The sequence below is a fragment of the Pseudorca crassidens genome, chromosome 17 (genome assembly GCF_039906515.1).
Source record: "Pseudorca crassidens isolate mPseCra1 chromosome 17, mPseCra1.hap1, whole genome shotgun sequence".
NCBI lineage: Eukaryota > Metazoa > Chordata > Mammalia > Artiodactyla > Delphinidae > Pseudorca > Pseudorca crassidens.
The window spans coordinates 28,427,884-28,450,892 of NC_090312.1; positions in this window are offsets into that span (position 1 = coordinate 28,427,884).

The window sequence follows — 23,009 nt, forward strand, 5'->3', positions numbered from 1 at the left end:
AGTGAAATAAGTCAGATAGGGAAAGACAAGTTCCATATGATTTCTCTCATATGTGGAATCTAAGAAAACAAAACAAACAAACAAAATAAAACAAAAACAAACTCATAGATACAGAGAACAGAATAGTGATTACCACAGGAGAAGAGGGTTGGGAGGTAGGTGAAATGGGTGAAGAGGATCAACTGAAGAGGAATGTAAACTAAACTTTTGATGTATTGTACATTGTATACATTGTATACTGTTTACATTGCAGTGTATACAGAAGTCAAGTTATAGTGCTCTACACTTGAAAATTATATAATATATATAATATACAAATATATGGCTATATTTCCCAACTCATAATATGTATTCAATAACATTTTATTGAATGAATCTGAATGCAAAAGAACAAATATATAATATTTTAATCTGGACTAGTAATTATAAGATTGGGCAGTAACTTGAGGGGAAGGACCTTTCCAATAGATAGTCAGTCACCTGCCTTGTCAATGATAAACCCAGCTCAACCTGGGAAAATGCACAAGAGTTTACAATGGTAATAGCAATGATAGTAATAATACATCACAATTACAAATTGAGAAGTTTGAAGATTATAAAACATTTTCATAACCTGCATATATTAGGCTCAAAATAGCTAGACAATATGTCTCAGACTGCAGCATACTAGAAAAATCTTCAAGAGTGTGTGTAACACAGTAAGTGTCCTAAAGTCAATGACTTCTACACAGCAGGGAAAGCTTTCTCAGGTGGTGACCAACCTAAAAAGCTATTCACTTAGAGCCAACATCCAGAACAACCCAGATGACCCTTCCCCGCTAGAGAAGGATGTCACCCCTGGCTTACAGATAAGCATTTTGCACAATATCTATTAAAAGAAAACAAATATTCTTAAAGTCGTAGCCTCCCAAATTAGAAACAGTGGGAGCCAGAGCAACATAAATCCATAAACATGCAAGGTATAGTTTCAGAAAACACAGACAGAGAAAGGAAGGCTCTCAAAAGTAAGTTAAGCCCTGGAGCCAAGATCAGTCCTTTTAGATTAAACAGATATAATATAGGAACAGCACTGGGGACTGAAGATCATCAGGGCAACAAAAGACAAAGAGTTTCTGAAAAAGATTAGGACAGACAATTCCATTTGCCAGAAATGGCCAACCTTTAATACTGAAGTAAAGAAAATACATTATGTAATTTGAAACATGCATGCTTAACTTAACTATATTCAGAGAAATCAACATTTAGAAATTATTAAAGAAATTATTCCAGAACACTAAGTAGAAATCATTATTCCTTAAGGATTGGTGTTATAACAAGGCAAATTTTCCCCTGGGCATCACAGAACTGCATTTTGGTCTTCAGCACTCAGCATTATGATCGCAACAGTGTTATGTCCATGTTACAAATAAAAAAGGAAATTGAGGATCAGAGCTGAGACTTGAATGCAGATCATTTGAGTGCAAACTCAGTGTGTTTCTTATCCACAGCTGTCTCCTTTTGGTATTCTGCAACTAAAATCCTGATAATTATTTAACAGAATGCTATAGCACAATCTAGGGGGAGCTTGCCAAAAATTACCCATTGCAAGTACCCTAAACAAGTTTATTCTATTCTTTAGACAAAATTATACTCTATATGCTTTTGCAGCAGTATTTCAGCAAATAACTCCTCTTTAGTGATATCCACTTTCATGGGATAACATCAGTTTTAGTAGCAGCATTTTGAATATAAAGAAAATGTAGCTTCTCAGGGGGGTTCAGAGAGAAATTATGAATTATACCACGTTATTTATTACAAAAATGTAGGTGAATATTTTTAGATGAATAACCCCACCATTCTGCATAATCTGTGCTTTACCGTACCTGTTATTTTAATTTTATGCCAGTATTTAATTAGAAAAATATTTCTAGTGACACTAAAAACAACTAAAAGATTTGCTATGGAGGCAGTTTTACCATTACGTCACTGGCATCCACGAAAACAGGCTGTGTCACATGCATCTCAGCATCTTGGGGTCTGAAGGAACCTTACTGAGCATTTACCCCAACCACCCATTGAAGTGCAGTGGAAATGCAAAATTTGAGATTGGGTAGACCTGGATTTCAATTCCAATTCCAGCACATATCAGTCATCAAACATACCTCTCCGAGGCTAGGTGTATTTATCTAATTAGGGTTGTAGAGGTAGGTATTTCCTGAGTAACTTATCTCACATACACATCAATAATTCCCTCTTCATGGGAATTCCCTGGCAGTCCAGTGGTTAGAACTCTGCGCTTCCACTGTAGGGGGCACGGGTTCAATCCCTGGTCGGGGAATTAAGATCCTGCATGCCACATGGTACGGCCAAAATAATAATAATTCCCTCTTCATACAATCTGTATATTTCATATTTTGAATTTATTATAATATATATTGTTTGTTTACTTGTTTACTTTATTACAGTCTTCTCCACTAAAATAAAAGCTCCGTGAGATTAGAAACCCCATATGTCTAATTCACCACTGCATCTTCTGTCTTGAGCATAATCCTGGTACACAGTTGATGGTCAGTAATTTTTTTTTTTTAATGATCAGTAATTTTTGCTAGGGGGAGTAAGGAAAGGGAATAGAAAGGAATGTTGCTGTGACAATTAAATAACATAATATGTGTGGAGGGTTTAGCACAGAATGGGCAGTCCATAAACATTAACTGGTATTATTAGTATTTATGCCAAACATAAATCTCTCATATTGTATTTCTGAAAGGTGGGTTCTAACCCTATGGAAAAACTCCAATGAAAACACTCTTAAACTTCTTGAGTGGCCCATCCCACATTCAACCACGCATAATGGCAAGATCTCCACAAACAAGAGAAGAAATTTCCAAGTATTGTTTCCTGTTCCTACCACCTATGTCATACAAACCAAGGACTACACTTAAAATATTCAAAAAAATTTTTTGAAAATTGTGGCAGTTTCTTTCTCCTATGAAAACTCCCAACTCTGTGTGTGTGTGTGTGACTAAATAAAATGACAAAGTCTCACAGTTTTGATCACCAAGAAGAATTCACCAGACATTTGTCAAAAATGACCATAATGTGAACATTTAAAGTAGGACTTTAACATTTCTGGAAAATATATTCTCCTAGGACTGTGCTCTTCCCAGTCAAGGCAAAGCTTTTGAGTTTATCAAAATCTTTTTCAGCTTTTCTGCCCACAATTATGATTAGTGACTCCTATATGAGAGGAGGTATAAGCATCGTGAATCTCTTAAGGGAAATATCATGTGAGAATTATTTTGAGAGGCAAACACAAGTAATGATCATAATGACAAAATTTGAGGTACAGTTTTTACATGAACGTTTCAAAATTGACTTTGACTTTAACAAATTCTCTGAATTTACATATCCAGGGTTAGATTATCATATGAGCTTCAAAATCAGTATTTAAATATGTTTTCCGTTTTGTAATACAGCTCACTTGTGTTTTTTGTGTTTATTTCACAAAAACTGCTTTAGAAATGGAAGAGATAAAACTCATAGTATGTTTGGTGCTTACTGATTTGGAAATCTATTCAACTGCAGTGTCATGTCTTGACATTTCACAAAGTTTGTAGCAAACCCATGAGGACATACCAAAAAGAAACTCACTGTTTTTAGAACTTAGAAAATCACTCTTAAAAGTGACTTCATTTCATGAAATATAATACTATCTTCAGCTGCCTTGGTCCTCATGAGCCTGACTTTATTTTTGACTGAGGTAGCTACAGAAATGCGGTTCAAGCTCGTGTGGGGTTTTGTGTTTTTTGTGTGTGTGAAACTGGAACATAAGGCACACAAGGGAGAACACTCAATGTTCACAATTCTAATAGGCTCTTCTGACTAGGGTGGAGCTCTGGGAGTCCCTGAAGGCTGTTCAATCGGCTTGCATTGTCTGCATTCATCTGGGAATGCAGGCTGTCTGTAAATAGGCAGGGGGACTGCTTGAATATTTTCTTCCCCAAATGACACCTCATAAGAAGGAAAATAAAGAATGAAAGGGCCTCAGCTCGCCTCCATTTTTGAGAGCCAATGCATTTACTTACATTATCTTACTTATTCCTCACAAGGTCTTTGTGAAGTGGGTGCTATTGTTCTCCCCATTTGGTGATAAAATTTTTCTTCATAGATTCACCTGAGGCCACACCTGAAGGAAGAGATTAGAACATCATAAACTGAGCCCACTCTACCTCACCACTGTCACTTCATTTCATCAAAGGCAAACGAGTGTGTTACCATATTTCCTACAAGCGCTTTCAATTTCAGTCTCAAATACATAACTGAGAGGATTCTCGGAAGACAGCAGCATTGGAAACACTAGGGACACTGGCAGAACCTGACAGATGTAATTATTTTTGAACTCTGGAATCTCTTAAAGGCTTGCAACTTCCAAGGGAAGGCTTGGACAGCAAAGCCTTAGCAAAGTAGAAGTTACCCATCTCATTCCCCAGTCTCCTGGAAGGCATCTGTGCAGATGATTCAAGAGCAGCTCACATGCAGCTTGTAGGCACCCGGATGGACAAAAAGGACCTGTTCTCCAAGTATTAGGGACCTGTGCTCTGCTGATTGCTACTTCTAATTTCAGAGGTGAAGTCTTACAAAGTGTGACTAAATACCCAGAACTGCTTTTTAAAATTCTATGTAAACTCTGGCCACATTGAGACAACTACCTTAACTTGCAGCCACAGGTCTAGATGCTGGGGTGGATGAGCCACCTCAAAGCTTTTTCTTTTTTTACTTTCTTTTTCTAATACAATCCCAACCCCCCTTTTTAGCCTATTGAGGCATCACAAACCCTGACTCCATGAGACAATCTTGTGGATTCGATTTTCTGCTAACAATCACATGAGCTTGGAAATGCAACCCTGGTTAATATCATAACTGCAGTCCTGCAAGATCCCAAAGAAAAGGACCCAGCTAAGCCATGTCCAAACTTCTGATACACAGAAAAGATGAGATTTTTTTTTAAGTGTGTTGTTTTAAGCCATGTCATTTGTGGTAATACTGTTATACAGCAACAATTAACTAATAATCTTTCCACACAGAAGAAAAAAAATCTATACGTATCTTCTCTCTTTGCAATTCTGAATGAAAAGAGCACTTCTTTCCAAATATTCCCAACAAAATTCTTCAGGCTGGATTAAATCAAGTGCCCATTGTTGAACTAATCACTTTGAACTTTGATTTACAAGGTCTGGGACATGTATCAAAGCCAAGAGGTATGACTGTTGATAAAATTGGAAGGTCACTTCCTGAAAGGAAAAGAGGAACTGTGATGCCAGAAGGAATTTTTGCCAGCAAAAGGAGATTTCCACCATTGCAGAATTATATCACAAATCCTACTCTCTACTCAAAAGTGACCCAAACTAGCATGATAATTGGATGTGGCAGGTAAATCTAACTTACATTTTGTAAATAATCAAAGGTAAATATTTTAAGGATTATAATAACAGAAAAACTGAACCCCTTGAAGAGTATTCATTGACATGTGACTATGAAATATTAAAACATAATCAAAGATGAGAAAGAAAGTTTCAAATTTAAAAAATTTAAATTTTCTGGAGACTCTAATTAGATCGTTAGATCTAAGATGATGACAAAGTAGCAAAGATATTCATGTCACAGGTATTTTCTTTGGGTTTAGCTTTCTGTGTTGGTCCTAGAGCATTCACCAATGAGGATAAAGTTTCTGATTCTCCTATTTTTTATTAATAGATTGTTTTATAGTGCTTATAGCAAAAGCACAAGCTATCATTACAATCACTTTCTCATGAATTGTATCCAAAGATTTGCATTTGTGATGATTTATAACTATGGATAGATATGGTTACTTGAACCTATCCATATGTTCTTTGAAGATATTTTAAAAATTGTTTCCAGCTATCATTGGGTTTTCTTGTGAAACTAAAGAAAAATGTGTCTTTGGGGGAAGAACAAGATAAGAATCTGACTGAATGCAGAATATTCAGTCTAACTATAGTACAACACTCACATCGTACCTAATTCAGAGCCCTTCAAAGCACAAGCAGCCAAGAGGCAAGAACACTCCCCAGTTCACTTACATTCCCTCTATTTCCAACCAATAACAAGAAAAAATTGGCTGGGAAATTCCCCCTTGTTATAGAAAAGCAAACCGATTGGAAAAACTTTTAGATGATATACCTCAGTGGCAAATTTTGTCTCTTCATTAAGGAACTAATGATTATGTCCATACGGCTTCATTCATTACTTTATAAAATGTTACCTTGCCATTACGTGTAGTGGTGAACAGTGTGTTGTAGACTGTTAAAGTATAACCCCCAGAATCTGAGGACAAGCTTAGAAAATATCACTTTATCAGTAAAAGGAAAGCTAGTAAGTAGATTTAATAAGCCAAATAAAATATGGAATCTAATAAATATTCTGATTAAAATATCTCTTAAGTGTCATTAAGTAACTTGATGTGATGTGAGTCCCAAGATACCATCCAAAAGACAAATAGTTACTAAGAGAGTAGATGATTTATTTCACTGGCATGAGATGAGGGCAGCATTTCATACAAAGGCTAAAAGGAAGGAGCACATGAAATAAACTTTGTTCAGTATGATTCAGGATATAAATTGTGTAACTGGTCAACATGGGTGAAAGAACACTGGAAACATAGAAGTATGTAAAAGGAAAAGAGAAAACAGTCAAATTTACCTATTCGATAGAAGTCTCAAAAAAAAGACTATAATTATAACACTAGATCTAAGATAATGATGGAGTAACCAAGATCTGCATGGCATAACTATATTCTCTGGATAGGTATGTTGCAGCAAAAGATATATCAAATACCCTTCATGACTACTATATCCCTTTGCTCTGATTATGGTCAAGCCAATTCTACTGGTCTAAGACAAGCAATCAAAAAGTAACTGAACAACGTGTATTAAGTAGAGTTTTCTGCTGATCTGAACATTCTGAGTCTCAAAATATGAGGACCTGACCTTGAGCCTAGAGTCTCCCTGTCAAGGTACGGATATAAGAACCCACTGAGAGAGGCTGCTAATACTTTTCTCTCTTTGTCTCTTTACCATATGTTTCTTAATTACAAATTATGAATATGAAAGTTTAAGTGCTTTAAAAACATTTTCAACAAACTTATTCCTACAGCTCAAATATTATAGTGTTTTTTCATGCAATAGTAGTCCCAAACTGTACTAACTGGACATTTACTGCAAAGAAGGCCAATTCATATGAGTATAACAGAAGCTAATGAAAGGATATTGAAATAACAGAGCCACAGAAAAGTAACAAATTTTTAAATTAACATGTTAAAATTGAGACAAGCCCTGTCATACATTCTTAGTTTTCGATGAAGACATTTAATCAACTGTTATATAGATTGCATTTTTATACCAAACTTTGCCGGAGACCAATAAATTGTCAATAAATCTCAGAATATCAATGATTCCTTCTAGCTTTGACCCTGTTTAACCTGAGCATTAATAGAACATAACTTGATATTAACTTAGCAAAGATACTTTATTTAAACCAAATTTGATTTTACCTCCTTAGCCCCATGGTCATAATGCTAATGAAAAATTGTGCTAAGAAGGTTTATGAGAAATGTGCTTGCACCTAGAAAACGACATCCAATTATAACACAGAAGTTATGTTCATCTACCTCTCCCCTAGTTAAACCATGACAGAAAAGAAAACTACATTCACATTTTTCTTATTTATTTGACGATTCACTTTTCTAATCCAATTTCTAAGCTCCAGACCTCAGAACACTTTGTTTGTAACCACAGATGGGGAGAAGTGAAATCTTTTTAAACTATAAAAACAGTCATAGAACTGGGTGAAAAAAAGTTGGTTAGCTAGAAGCCAGAAGAAGTATGGCCTGCCTGACAATATCCAAAGTCAAAGAAAATCTGATTTAAACCAACAAAAACTGGGGATCAGGAATCAAGAAATATAAGAAGTTCACAAATGCAAGTAGGAAGTTTGGCCTATGCAGCAGAGAGGACACAGTGGGAAAAGCTACTGAACTTTGAAGTAGACAATAAAAAAAATGAGTGTTTCAGTTTTTCCAAAGGTTTCTTATCTGTAAAACAAACTTCAGATATGTGTTGCAGGGCAAGCTAATCTTCATGTCTCATAAATGGCAGTCATTATAAGCATCATATCAAGGATTTGCACATTGATATGCCGTCATTTTAGAGAGAATAAACTAGTGTATTTTGGGAAATCAGAAATTTTGTCTAAAATCATGCATCCATTCTAAATTTTTTTTATTTTGTGCGATTTAAAAGATGTATAATACAGAGAATTACATAACAACTTTATTACTTCCACTATTCAGAATTGGCAGCAGCTAAATACTTTTATTATGTTTACTCCAAATCTTTTGTTTATAAAAGAAATAAAAATTGCTGATGAGAAAAAAAAAAACGTGAAGGGCCCCAAAGTCAGGGGTCTGTTGGAAAGTTATTACATTTTTCTTAATCTAAGTGTCCTCACGAGTTAAACAAAAGCTGTCATATCATGAGGTATGATAGCTACCTCATAAAGACAAAATGCTGCAAAAACTAACTTGAGTAATAAACATAAAACACTTAGTTGTGTCTAGTACATAAACGGGCTGGTAGATGAGGGTTGTTAACAAAAGGATTACCCATTTTAACTAAAACCTACAAGGAGATGTAATATCTAAGTGGTTTCAGTTAACGTCTATAAAGCGATCAATTGACTTTCAGTTATGAACCAGAAAAACCTTCAGAAGCAGCTGAAGTGGGAGACTGAAGAGTTTGAAAATCAGGGTCATAGACCTGGACAGGAACCAAAAACAAACTGGAGGCACTGTCTAGGGCAGGCCCTTGTTGACACTGAATACAGTGTTAGTTAATAATTCTGCAGAGCTAGAATGGATAAGCTTGATTCTGCCACTTTTCTATAATGTCAACATCTACAAATAGCAGGAATTTTAAAGCTCGACTTGGCCTTCTGTGTCGCTGCAGGAATGCACTTGGAGAAATACTCAAGTTGATCTAATGAGAACTTTCTATAGGCTTTTTAATTTAATTTCCTAACTCTCTACTGCTACATTTATTCTTGGGAGATACATTTATTTGCTATTCTAATGTATCCTTAAAGAAAATATCATTCAGTTAGTCACATGTACATAAAGTATGAAAGAGCATTATAGAATTTCTGATAGAGTTCTGAAGTCTACAGAAAGGGCTTTGTCTCACTTATGTCTTTATAGATTTTTTTTAAAGACTGATGCTGAGATTCAATATGTGAAAAAGTCCGATGTTCAAATATTATTACAGAACTATAAGCATGAAATCCATTCATTTTCATCACTTAGTAAATATTTATTGAGCAGCTGCTACACGTACCATTACTGGGACATATGGAGAATTATGAGGTAGTTATAGTGTTTCTAGAGACACAAAGCACTTTTCCTATTTATGCAACCCCTTAATTATTTCTACAAGCCACAACCAAGCTGTTGGTCTCTGCTTGCCTTATTCATTATTCGTTGATTTACTTTGTGTAGGTGATGATAAAAATAGAAAATGTCAAATTTAGTAGCACTTAAAATTATGAAAATGTCATTTAAATATGGTACTACAAGAACAAAAGAATAGTGATTGTCACATGTGGATCACAGAAGGCTTTCAGTGAAGTAGATGAAGACCGAAGAGTATGATTCTATTACAACAAACTAAAATGCAGCTCCTTAGACAGCAAGCCCCCACTCCTCACTAGTTATATCTGTTACCCAAGCCTACAGTTAACCTTTGACATGCGGAACAGAGGAAACCTTAGATTGTAACCTTCTTTTATGTATATTCATAGCACTAGCATGAATATAGATATTGCCAAATTCAATTTAACTTTCAGAGTCATACAAGTTAACATTGATTCATTTCTCAGTATTTGATAATTTAGAAATATCCTTGAGTTTCCAGCCCATGTAAACATTTACAAAGCTTTTAACGTAGTGTCCATGATAGTTTATTTGAACTACAAGGATATTAAAAAGGGATCATCAAATATTTGCATTAGCTAAATGAAATTAATCCCCTAAAGCAATTATATCCTAATTGACATCCTAATAGGTATGATAAACAGAATGTTAAAAAATAATTTCTATAGAATCAGTAAGCCAATTTTACACATGAAAAGACTATATTTTAGGGAACATTTTAGCTCCTCATAGATTGATGTATTCATATCTTTGAATCTGTCTCTCTCCATTTTCTATTTTTTTAAAAAAAGAACTAAAAGTGAAAAAAAAAATTACATGATCAAAGTCCATTTCTGCGTCGCCGGAGGGCCCACATTATAATGCTACTGAATTCTAGCCTCATCAAATTTCAGTAAGTACCATTTGACAACCCCAAACACTGTGTGCTCGGGGGCAAGCACTCTTTCACCTTGGGGTTTTTAGAGCAATGGCCTGCTTCTCTTTTCTATGAAGCACATGTTCTCCAAAGGTAGTAAGGTGGGGGGCACAGTAAACTGTCTAGAGGATGGCCAAGGATTATATCCAGTTTGATAGCATATATAGAAATTGTAGCATGTTTTTCAGTTATTCCAGATGCCTTTTGAAAACCATGCTTATCAAGTAGGTTATTGATAAAGCAAATGAGACCAACCTTATGGGTTGAAACTGCTCAGGCCTGCAGTACTGCACTGTTCCAGAGGTGTAGAGCAATTGAAAGATTTCTATTTTAAAAGTGCCCACATGTGTGGGAGATGGTTCTGGAGAGTGGGTAAAGAAAGAAGGAAAGGGAGAGGATAAATCAGAGGACAACCTAACAGTCATAAATTTTTCTTGTTTTCATGTTTTATTCTAATGAAAAAATGGATTTTCGTGCTTCCCGAGACAGTAGACTACTATTACATTTCATGTTCTCCCAACTAGAATGCAAACATCGTAAGGGCAAGTATTCTGTACCAGTCTGATATGCTTTCAAATCCACTGGTTTATGACTTAGGTGAAGTTGCTTTAATCCATTTGTTTATGGCAAAGACCGAAAAAAAGTTGCTAAACTTATTTTGATACAAGAATGAAGGAAGCTGTGTCAGGATGTCATCATCTCATCTGCTGTGGTTGATAAGCCCTCAGAGCTCAGCTGCTGAGGGCCTCAGCTTGGAGCTTGTAAGCAAGAACGCGTGGAGAAGCAAGCAAGACAAGGGAAGGATTAGGCCATGAATACGGAGAGTTTTGAGGACTATCGGAGAGTTTCAGGTTCCCTCTGGACAAAGCTACCCTTTGCTGATCTCGCTCTCCGAAGACCTTGGGACAGTAGCTCCTGCCATGATAAAGGTGACTTCTTTATTGGCAGTGAGGACAAACCGTGCAGCAGCCCCCTCCCTCCCAAGGAGATCAGCCTGCCAGTCAACACAGGCGCCCTCGTTCCCTAGCAACGTGCTCCAGCAACAAGGCACTTCTATTTTTGCGCTGCAGCTGGATGTCAGCTCTCCACTGGCCAAGCTGATGCTCCCAAGAAACCAAAATTCGTAGAGAAGGTACATCTCAACTAAATCAGGACTTATTCCTTTCATGTCCCCTTGCATGGAACAATAGAGTAATTCACTTTTCATTTGTTTGGAGTATGTTATTTCTTTATTGGCTTATTAAGAGACATTACCCTGTATGCTATTGGCTTGTGAAATTCCTGCAGTGAACTTATGTTAAATATACTACTGGCAGAAACAATCTCAGACTCTGAGCATAATTGCCCACCCCCTCCCCTAAGCACTATAGCAGGGGATTTTGACTATTTGGTTTATGCATATAGCCACAGTTCTAAGAGGAGTGCCTGGTACATAGAAGATGTTCAGTAAATATTTGTTAAATGGACAATTAAATTTTCCATCATATTTTCCATGGTTGACTATTTCCCTTCTGGCCTAACAGTAGGTATAAGAAAGATGAATCATAATATGAGTGGAATATTGTGACATGATCATGTACATAGGCATAGACTATGCCTCAATTCAGCTAGGTTTAAAAAAAAATACACATAACCTTAGTCACAAAGAGATTCAGGTTACAAACATCATTTAATACAATTATATCCTCACACTAAAAGTTTTTTTAACCAACAATAGGGCAATAGTACCACTGCAGTTTTAGTTGTATGTAACTAGAAAGTCATGACATTTCCTCCTCAGAACTTGAGATATCATGAATATATTCATGAATCATGACAAATAATTTGTTTTCCTTATTTTCAATATTTTAAACTGTCTCTCTGTGGCATCTGTGATAAGCTGAAATAATGACCCCCAAGGTCATTATCCCTGGAGCCTATGAATGTTACCTTAAAAAGAGACTTTGCAGATGTGACTAAATTAAGGAACTTGAGATGCAGAGATTATCCTGGGTTATCCAGGTGGGTTTAAATATAATCAACTGTCCTTATAAGAGGAAAACAAAGGGAGATATTCCTTATAAGAGGAACACAGAGAGAGAGAGAAGAAAAGGTAATGAGATGACCTCAGCAGAAAGAGAGAGATTTGAAGACACCATGCTGCTGGCTTTGAAGATGGAGGAAGGGTCCACAAGCCAAGGAATGTGAAGAATATAGCTGCTGCAGCTGGAAAAAGCAAGGCAGAGGATTCTCCTCTAGAGCTTCCCAAGGGACCATAGCCCTCTGACGCATTGATTTAGGCCCATTGGAACTGATTTTGACTTCTGCCTTCCAGTACTGTAAGAAAATAGATTTGTATTGTTTTAATGCACCGAGGTTGAGGTAATTTGTTATAGCAGTTCTAGCAAACCAGTACAGTACCTGTCAAGATAGTTCAGGCAACTCTCATAGGGTAAATCTATGAAGAAACTTAAGAGGTCAAACATTAACCAAAAAGACTGCAAGTAGTGAATTCTTGAAATCAAAGGGCAAAACAGATTTGAACTGTATTTCCTAAAGGAACACTGGATTCACTAGATTTACTCCAGTGACAGATTTAGCATTAAATGAGTCAGAGAATAAACTGTATCTCAAAATCTGTAAGATAATTTTAATTGTTCTTTAATTAAAGTGGTGAAAAATATCCTTCAGGTCCTAAATGTTTATGTATTGAAAGAACCAATTATTCAAGAATCCTAGTATAAGTATCTAATAAGTATAGTATCTAATAATAAATAATAATATACAGTCACAAATTTTAAGATATGAGTATTGAATAGGTATAGAGTTAAAATGCATCATAAATTTAAGTCAAAATAATATTTTACTACTGTCAATATTAAACTTTGTGCAGAATTTTAGATCCAGGAAAGACATTAGTAAATGTATTCCAAATAATTATACAGGTTTCAACATATATGCCAACTCTGATTGAGATTAAGGCTGCCAAGAGTATTGTACTGAGGAAAATTGTGATACTTTTTCTTGTTTTGGAGAGAAATAATGACATTCCATGGCCAGCTGTGGGCAAGATTGATGCAATATTCTCCATGTATGTGTTGACCTAGGTCTAGTTCAACCACTTTTTTTTTCAGATATGACTAAGACATAGAATAAGAGTTTGAAGCACAGACTAAGTCATCAAGTGAATTCACAAGGTAAGTTAGCAGCAGTGATGGAATCTTAACCTTGGTCTCCTAAAATAAATGTTTTTCTACTTAGACTTGAAAATAACTTTAGTTGGAAAATTCAGATAATTGATACTTTTATAAGAACTGTCCTGAGTTCTGAACTTATTTTCCTTTGCTCCATGGTTATGTTCCCTATATCAAGTAGAGTCATTCTACCTTACTATGAATACATTATGTTAAAAACAAGCACACTTATCCCTGTGGGCCACTAAATGGGCCACTAAATGGCAACCTTATGCTTCTGAAGTTCACCAAATGAGTGGATAAAAATGTAAAAGTATTAAATAACACCAATCAAACAACCAAAGATGACAAATACATTTTTCCTGTTAAGATTACAAATGTTTTACAACAAAGGGGAAAGAAAAAAATATTCATACATAAGAAAGATGCTAAGAAATTTTATAAGTATCATGTTGTGTTTTTAAATTATCTAAATGTTATTATCTCTACTTTTAAGATAGATCATGGCTTTAACATGCAAAAATTATGTCCACAAAAGGGGATAGATATTCCTGGTGAAGCTAAACCTTGATATCCAGTCATATTTACTGAGCCTCTTCTTGTTTATTCAAGCCAAACTAACAGTGGAAGAAGGTTTGAAAATTAAAGATTGCCTTTGTGACATAGTCACCAGCTTTTGAAAATTTGGAAATCAATGAACTTTATTAATTATTAGTGTTTTCGCTTTCCAATTAAGCAGATAATAAAAATGGGAGTGTCTGCCTCACACAACACAAGATCAATAAATGACACCCAGAGCAATTAATTCTGCCTTCACATGTTGATCTTGGCTATGAGAGACTCTGCACTCTTGTTTAAGGATATAGATGTCCTAGTTGGCCTTATGTAATGACTGATCAATGATGAATACAAAGCTCTGAATATCACAGGTCAGTGATTTCTGAACAATGTGTCCTATCTTCTGTTCAGTGTACTCACTCTGAAGACAGTAAAGCTGGAGAAGAGTTTAATGTGAAAAACAAAATGGCGTAAAACAATAGGGTGTGAAAACTGAGAATGGTAAAATTGATTCCACTTTCTGTGCCAAAGTTAATGCAGCACAGAATATCCTAGACTGACTGAAAGATCTGTAAATCAATGCACTTTATTAACAGTCTCTCTTTTTCAATTCATCAGCTAATAAGTGTATCACAAGAACATACATTTTTTTCCTTTTTTTCTGCTCTAGCTCCTTCAGAGAAATTGTACACCAGGGGTCTTAAAGAGCCTCAATTATTCATACAACCAGATTTTGTACTTTCAATTCATGAACTGGTTGAACCCTAAGTTAACTTCTTAGTAATATTAAAATTGATATACATCTAAGCTAGAATTGTCTTTATTAACTCCACATCACAGCCTCATAAAAGCACTGAGCGAAGTTGAGAGTGGTATGCAGTTTTCTGGGAAATCTCCAATGCTGAGAACAGGAAGAGTGTTACCATTCAGCTGGGTTCACAGGGTAGAGGCCTGTCAGAAAGAGGAAACTACAGGAGAAAAAGGAATGGAGTTGGTACTGAGAGGAGTGTGTCAGAGATGCTAAGTTGATGATCTGACTCAAGCAAAACACCCACACTGGGGACGGGATATCAGGTTCCAAGCAAACTTGCATTAACAATGAATTCCTTATTTCTCCCATGCTTGAATTGTAATCTTTCCACAAGATTCTCTTCTCATTTCTTTTAGTGATCTCATCCATTCCAATAACTTCAACCATCCCCCTGTCAGAGCTGCCTAAATTTATTGCACAGTGGTTCTGAATTACACAGAGATGGATCTGAATCTTGGCATGTCAACTTACTAAAATGAACCTGTTGCAATTTAACAAAACTCTCTTATCTATAAAATGGGTATAGTATTGGCTTTAATCATTTAAGTGTATTGTGACAATGAAATAGGATAGTGAATTTAAAATGTTTAACAAAATGTTGGCCAGAGTAAGTACTCAGTAAATATTGAAAACTTTAATGACAATTCCTAAGCAAATTGGCTCTTATATTTCCATTTAGATCAACACACTGATTCATACCTTTATTAGTTTAAGTTTAAATGTCTACAATTGCTTTTCCTTTTTGGTAGTTTTTTTTTTAAATCCTTCTCTATGGTCATTATTTGAACAATGGAAAATTCAGAAAGGGAAAAGAAGAAGGCATCGTTAATCTCACTATACCATTTTCTGTGAATGTTTCACATAGTTTAGTTTTTAATTATATAATCTGCCTAATTATAATATTTCCTTCACTGTTAAATAACTACATAAACATTGTTTTAATGGTTTCACGTTATTATTTCATGTAAATGTACTAGAATTTATTTAACTAATTATTATGTTTTTATTATTTAAAGACTACTGTAGGGGAATTGCTGGGGAAGATGGCGAAAGAGTAAGACGCAGAGATCACCTTCCTCCCCACAGATACACCAGAAATACATCTACACGTGGAACAACTCCTACAGAACACCTACTGAATGCTGGCAGAAGAACTCAGACCTCGCAAAAGGCAAGAAACCCCCCCACGTACCTGGGTAGGGCAAAAGTAAAAAGAATAAACAGACACAAAAGGATAGGGACGGGACTTGCACCAGTGGGAGGGAGCTGTGAAGGAGGAAAGGTTTCCGTACATTAGGAAGCCCCTTCGCGGGCGGAGACTGCGGGTGGCAGAGGGGGAAAGCTTCGGGGCCGCGGAGGAGTGCAACCTCAGGGGTGCAGAGGGAAAAGCGAAGAGATCCCGCACGGAGGATCGGGGCCGACCGGCACTCACCAGTCCGAGAGGCTTGTCTGCTTACTCACCGGGGCGGGCGGGGCTGCGAGCTGAGGCTCGGGCTTCGGTCGGAGCGCCGGGAGACGACTGGGGTTGGAGGCGTGAGCACAGCCTGAAGGGGTTAATGCGCCACGGCTGGCCGGGAGGGAGTACGGGGAAAAGTCTGGACCTGCCGAAGAGGCGAGAGACCTTTTCTTCCCTCTTTGTTTCCTGGTGCGCGAGGAGAGGGGATTAAGAGCGCTGTTTAAAGGAGCTCCACAGACGGGCGCGAGCCGTGGCTAAAAGCGCGGACCCCAGAAACCGGCATGGGACGCTAAGGCTGCTGCTGCCGCCACGAAGAAGCCTGTGTGCGAGCACAGGTCACAATCCACACACCCTTCCGGGGAGCCTTGCAGCCCGCCACTGCCAGGGTCCCTGAATCCAGGAACAACTTACCCGGAAGAACGCACGGTGCGCCTCACGCTGGTGCAACGTCATGCCGACGCAGGCTCGCCCCGCCCTCCGTGCCCCTCCCTCCCCCCCAGCCTGAGTGAGCCAGAGCCCACGAATCAGCGGCTCCTTTAACCCTGTCCTGTCTGAGCGAAGAACAGACGCCCTCCGGCGACCTACACGCAAAGGCGGGGCCAAATCCAAAGCTACCTGGGAGCTGTGAGAACAAAGAAGAGAAAGGGAAATCTCTCCCAGCAGCCTCAGAAGCAGCGGATTAAAGCTCCACAATCAACGTGATGTACCCTGCATCTGTGGAATACATGAATAGACAACGAATCATCCCAAATTAAGGAGGTGGACTCAGAGAGGAAGATTTATGATTTTTTTCCCCATTTCCTCTTTTTATGAGTGTGTATGTGTATGCTTCTGTGTGAGATTTTATCAGTAAAGCTTTGCTTCCACCATTTGTCCTAGGGTTCTATCCATCCGTTTTTTTTTTTTTTATTTTTTTTGTTCTCTTAAAAATTATTTTTTTATTTTAATAACTTTACTATATTTTATCTTACTTTATTTTACTTGACTTAATCTTTCTTTCTTTTTCCTTCCCTCCTTCCTTCCTTCCTCCCTCCCTCCTTTCTTTCTTTCTTTCTTTCTTTCTACTTCTACTAATTCTTTCTTTCTACTTTATCTCCCGTTTATTCTGAGCCAAGTGGATGAAAGGCTCTTGGTGCTGCAGCCAGGAGTCAGTGCTGTGCCTCTGAGGTGGGAGAGCCAACTTCAGGACACTGGTCCACAAGAGACCTCCCAGCTCCACATAATATCAAACGGCGAAAATCTCCCAGAGATCTCCATCTCAACACCAGCACCCAGCTTCACTTAATGACCAGCAAGCTACAGTGCTGGACATCCTATGCCAAACAACTAGCAAGACAGGAACACAACCGCACCCATTAGCGGAAAGGCTGTCTAAAATCATAAAAAGCCCACAGACACCCCAAAACACATCACCAGACATGTGCCTGCCCACCAGAAAGACAAGATCCAGCCTCATCCACCAGAACACAGGCACTAGTCCACTCCAACAGGAAGCCTACACAACCGATTGAACCAACCTTAGCCACTGGGGACAGACACAAAAAACAACGGGAACTACGAACCTGCAGCCTGCAAAAAGGAGACCCCAAACACAGTAAGATAAGCAAAATGAAAAGACAAAAAAACACACAGCAGATGAAGGAGCAAGATAAAAACCCACCAGACCTAACGAATGAAGAGGAAATAGGCAGTATACCTGAAAAAGAATTCAGAATAGTGATAGTAAAGATGATCCAGAATCTTGGAAATAGAATAGACAAAATGCAAGAAACATTTAACAAGGACCTAGAAGAACTAAAGATGAAACAAACAATGATGAGCAACACAATAAATGACATTAAAAATACTCTAGATGGGATCAATAGCAGAATAACTGAGGCAGAAGAACGGATAAGTGACCTGGAAGATAAAATAGTGGAAATAACTACTGCAGAGCAGAATAAAGAAAAAAGAATGAAAAGAACTGAGGACAGTCTCAGAGACCTCTGGGACAACATGAAACGCACCAACATTCGAATTATAGGGGTTCCAGAAGAAGAAGAGAAAAAGAAAGGGACTGAAAAAATATTTGAAGAGATTATAGTTGAAGACTTCCTTAATATGGGAAAGGAAATAGTTAATCAAGTCCAGGAAGCACAGAGAGTCCCATGCAGGATAAATCCGAGGAGAAATACGCCAAGGCACATATTAATCAAACAGTCAAAAATTAAATACAAAGAAAACATATTAAAAGCAGCAAGGGAAAAACAACAAATAACACACAAGGGAATCCCCATAAGGTTAACAGCTGATCTTTCAGCAGAAACTCTGCAAGCCAGAAGGGACTGGCAGGACATATTTAAAGTGATGAAGGAGAAAAACCTGCAACCAAGATTACTCTACCCAGCAAGGATCTCATTCAGGTTTGATGGAGAAATTAAAACCTTTACAGACAAGCAAAAGCTGAGAGAGTTCAGCGCCACAAAACCAGCTTTACAACAAATGCTAAAGGAACTTCTCTAGGCAAGAAACACAAGACAAGGAAAAGACCTACAATAACGAACCCAAAACAATTAAGAAAATGGGAACAGGAACATACATATCGATAATTACCTTAAATGTAAATGGACTAAATGCTCCCACCAAAAGATACAGATTGGCTGAATGGATACAAAAACAAGACCCATATATTTGCTGTCTACAAGAGACCCACTTCAGACCTAGAGACACATACGGTCTGAAAGTAAGGGGATGGAAAAACATATTTCATGCAAATGGAAACCAAAAGAAAGCTGCAGTAGCAATTCTCATATCAGAAAAAAATAGACTTTAAAATAAAGAATATTAGAAGAGACAAAGAAGCACATTACATAATGATCAAGGGATCGATCCAAGAAGAAGATATAACAATTGTAAATATTTATGCACCCAACATAGGAGCACCTCAATACATAAGGCAAATACTAACAGCCATAAAAGGGGAAATCGACAGTAACACATTCATAGTAGGGGACTTTAACACCCCACCGTCACCAATGGACAGATCATCCAAAATGAAAATAAATAAGGAAACACAAGCTCTAAATGATACATTAAACAAGATGGACTTAATTGATATTTATAGGACATTCCATCCAAAAACAACAGAATACACATTCTTCTCAAGTGCTCATGGAACATTCTCCAGGATAGATCATATCTTGGGTCACAAATCAAGCCTTGGTAAATTTAAGAAAATTGAAATTGTATCAAGTATCTTTTCTGACCACAACGGTATGAGAGTAGATGTCAATTACAGGAAACGATCTGTAAGAAATACAAACACATGGAGGCTAAACTTAATAACGAAGTGATCACTGAAGAAATCAAAGATAAAATTTAAAAAATACCTAGAAACAAATGACAATGGAGACACGATGACCCAAAATCTATGGGATGCAGCAAAAGCAGTTCTAAGAGGGAAGTTTATAGCAATAAAATCCTACCTTAAGAAACAGGAAACATCTCGAATAAGTAACCTAACCTTACACCGAAAGCAATTAGAGAAAGAAGAACAAAAAAACCCCAAAGTTAGCAGAAGGAAAGAAATCATAAAAACCGGATCAGAAATAAATGAAAAAGAAATGAAGGAAACAATAGCAAAGATCAATAAAACTAAAAGCTGGTTCTTTGAGAAGATAAACAAAATCGATAAACCATTAGCCAGACTCATCAAGAAAAAAAGGGAGAAGACTCAAATCAATAGAATTAGAAAGGAAAAAGGAGAAGTAACAACTGACACTGCAGAAATACAAAAGATCATGAGAAGCATGATATATGCCAATAAAATGGACAACCTGGAAGAAATGGAAAAATTCTTAGAAACGTACAACCTGCCAAGACTGAATCAGGAAGAAACAGGAAATATGAACAGACCAATCACAAGCACTGAAATTGAAACTGTGATTAAAACTCTTCCAACAAACAAAAGCCCAGGCCCAGATGGCTTCACAGGCGAATTCTATCAAACATTTAGAGAAGAGCTAACACCTATACTTCTCAAACTCTTCCAGAATATAGCAGAGGGAGGAACACTCCCACACTCATTCTACGAGGCCACCATCACCCTGATACCAAAACCAGACAAGGATGTCACAAAGAAAGAAAACTACAGACCAATATCACTGATGAACATAGATGCAAAAATCCTCAACAAAATACTAGCAAACAGAATCCAACAGCACAGTAAACGGATCATACATCATGATCAAGTGGGGTTTATTCCAGGAATGCAAGGATTCTTCAATATACGCAAATCAATCAACGTAATACACCATATTAATAAGCTGAAGGAGAAAAACCATATGATCATCTCAATAGATGCAGAGAAAGCTTTCGACAAAATTCAACACCCATTTATGATAAAAACCCTGCAGAAAGTAGGCATAGAGGGAACTTTCCTCAACATAATAAAGGCCATATATGACAAACCCACAGCCAACATCGTCCTCAATGGTGAAAAATTGAAAGCATTTCCACTAAGATCAGGAACAAGACAAGGTTGCCCACTCTCACCACTCTTATTCAACATAGTTTTGGAGTTTTAGCCATGGCAATCAGAGAAGAAAAGGAAATAAAAGGAATCCAAATCAGAAAAGAAGAAGTAAAGCTGTCACTGTTTGCAGATGACATGATACTATACATAGAGAATCCTAAAGCTGCTACCAGAAAACTCCTAGAGCTAATCCATGAATTTGGTAAAGTAGGAGGGTACAAAATTAATGCACAGAAATCTCTGGCATTCCTATACACTAATGATGAAAAAATCTGAAAGTGAAATCAAGAAAACACTCCCATTTACCATTGCAACAAAAAGAATAAAATATCTAGGAATAGACCTACCTAAGGAGACAAAAGACCTGTATGCAGAAAATTATAAGACACTGATGAAAGAAATTAAAGATGATACAAATATATGGAGAGATATACCATGTTCTTGGATTGGAAGAATCAACATTGTGAAAATGACTCTACTACCCAAAGCAATCTACAGATTCAATGCAATCCCTATCAAACTACCACTGGCATTTTTTACAGAACTAGAACAAAAAATTTCACAATTTGTATGGAAACACAAAAGGCCCCGAATAGCCAAAGCAATCTTGAGAATGCAAAATGGAGCTGGAGGAATCAGGCTCCCTGACTTCAGACTATACTACAAAGCTACAGTAATCAAGACAGTATGGTACTGGCACAAAAACAGAAAGATAGATCAATGGAACAGGATAGAAAGCCCAGAGATAAACCCATGCACATATGGTCACCTTATCTTTGATAAAGGAGGCAGGAATGTACAGTGGAGAAAGGACAGCCTCTTCAATAAGTGGTGCTGGGAAAACTGGACAGGTACATGTAAAAGTATGAGATTAGATCATTCCCTAACACCATACACAAAAATAAGCTCAAAATGGATTAAAGACCTAAATGTAAGGTCAGAAACTATCAAACTCTTAGAGGAAAACCTAGGCAGAACACTCTATGACATAAATCACAGCAAGATCCTTTTTGACCCACCTCCTAGGTAAATGGAAATAAAATCAAAACTAAACAAATGGGACCTAATGAAACTTCAAAGCTTTTGCACAGCAAAGGAAACCATAAACAAGACCAAAAGACAACCCTCTGAATGGGAGAAAATATTTGCAAATGAAGCAACTGATAAAGGATTAATCTCCAAAATTTATAAGCAGCTCATGCAACTCAATAACAGAAAAACAAAACCCAATCCAAAAATGGGCAGAAGACCTAAGTAGACATTTCTCCAAAGAAGATATACAGTCTGCCAACAAACACATGAAAGAATGCTCAACATCACTAATCATGAGAGAAATGCAAATCAAAACTACAATGAGATATCATCTCACACCAGTCAGAATGGTCATCATCAAGAAATCTAGGAACAATAAATGCTGGAGAGGGTTTGGAGAAAAGGGAACACTCTTGCACTGCTGGTGGGAATGTGAATTGGTACAGCCACTATGGAGAACAGTGTGGAGGTTCCTTAAAAAACTACAAATAGAACTACCATATGACCCAGCAATCCCACTACTGGGCATATACCCTGAGAAAACCATAATTCAAAAAGAGTCATGTACCAAAATGTTCATTGCAGCTCTATTTACAATAGCCCCGAGATGGATACAACCTAAGTGTCCATCAACAGATAAATGGATAAAGAAGATGTGGCACATATATACAATGGAATATTACTCAGCCATAAAAAGAAACGAAGTTGAGCTATTTGTAATGAGGTGGATAGACCTAGAGTCTGTCATACAGAGTGAAGTAAGTCAGAAAGAGAAAGACAAATACCGTATGCTAACACATATATATGGAATTTAAGAAAAAATGTCATGAATAACCTAGGGGTAAGACAGGAATAAAGACACAGACCTACTAGAGAATGGACTTGAGGATATGGGGAGGGGGAAGGGTAAGCTGCGACAAAGCGAGAGAGAGGCATGGACATATATACACTACCAAATGTAAGGTAGATAGCTAGTGGGAAGCAGCCGCATAGCACAGGGAGATCAGCTCGGCGCTTTGTGACTGCCTGGAGGGGTGGGATAGGGAGGGTGTGAGGGAGGGCGATGCAA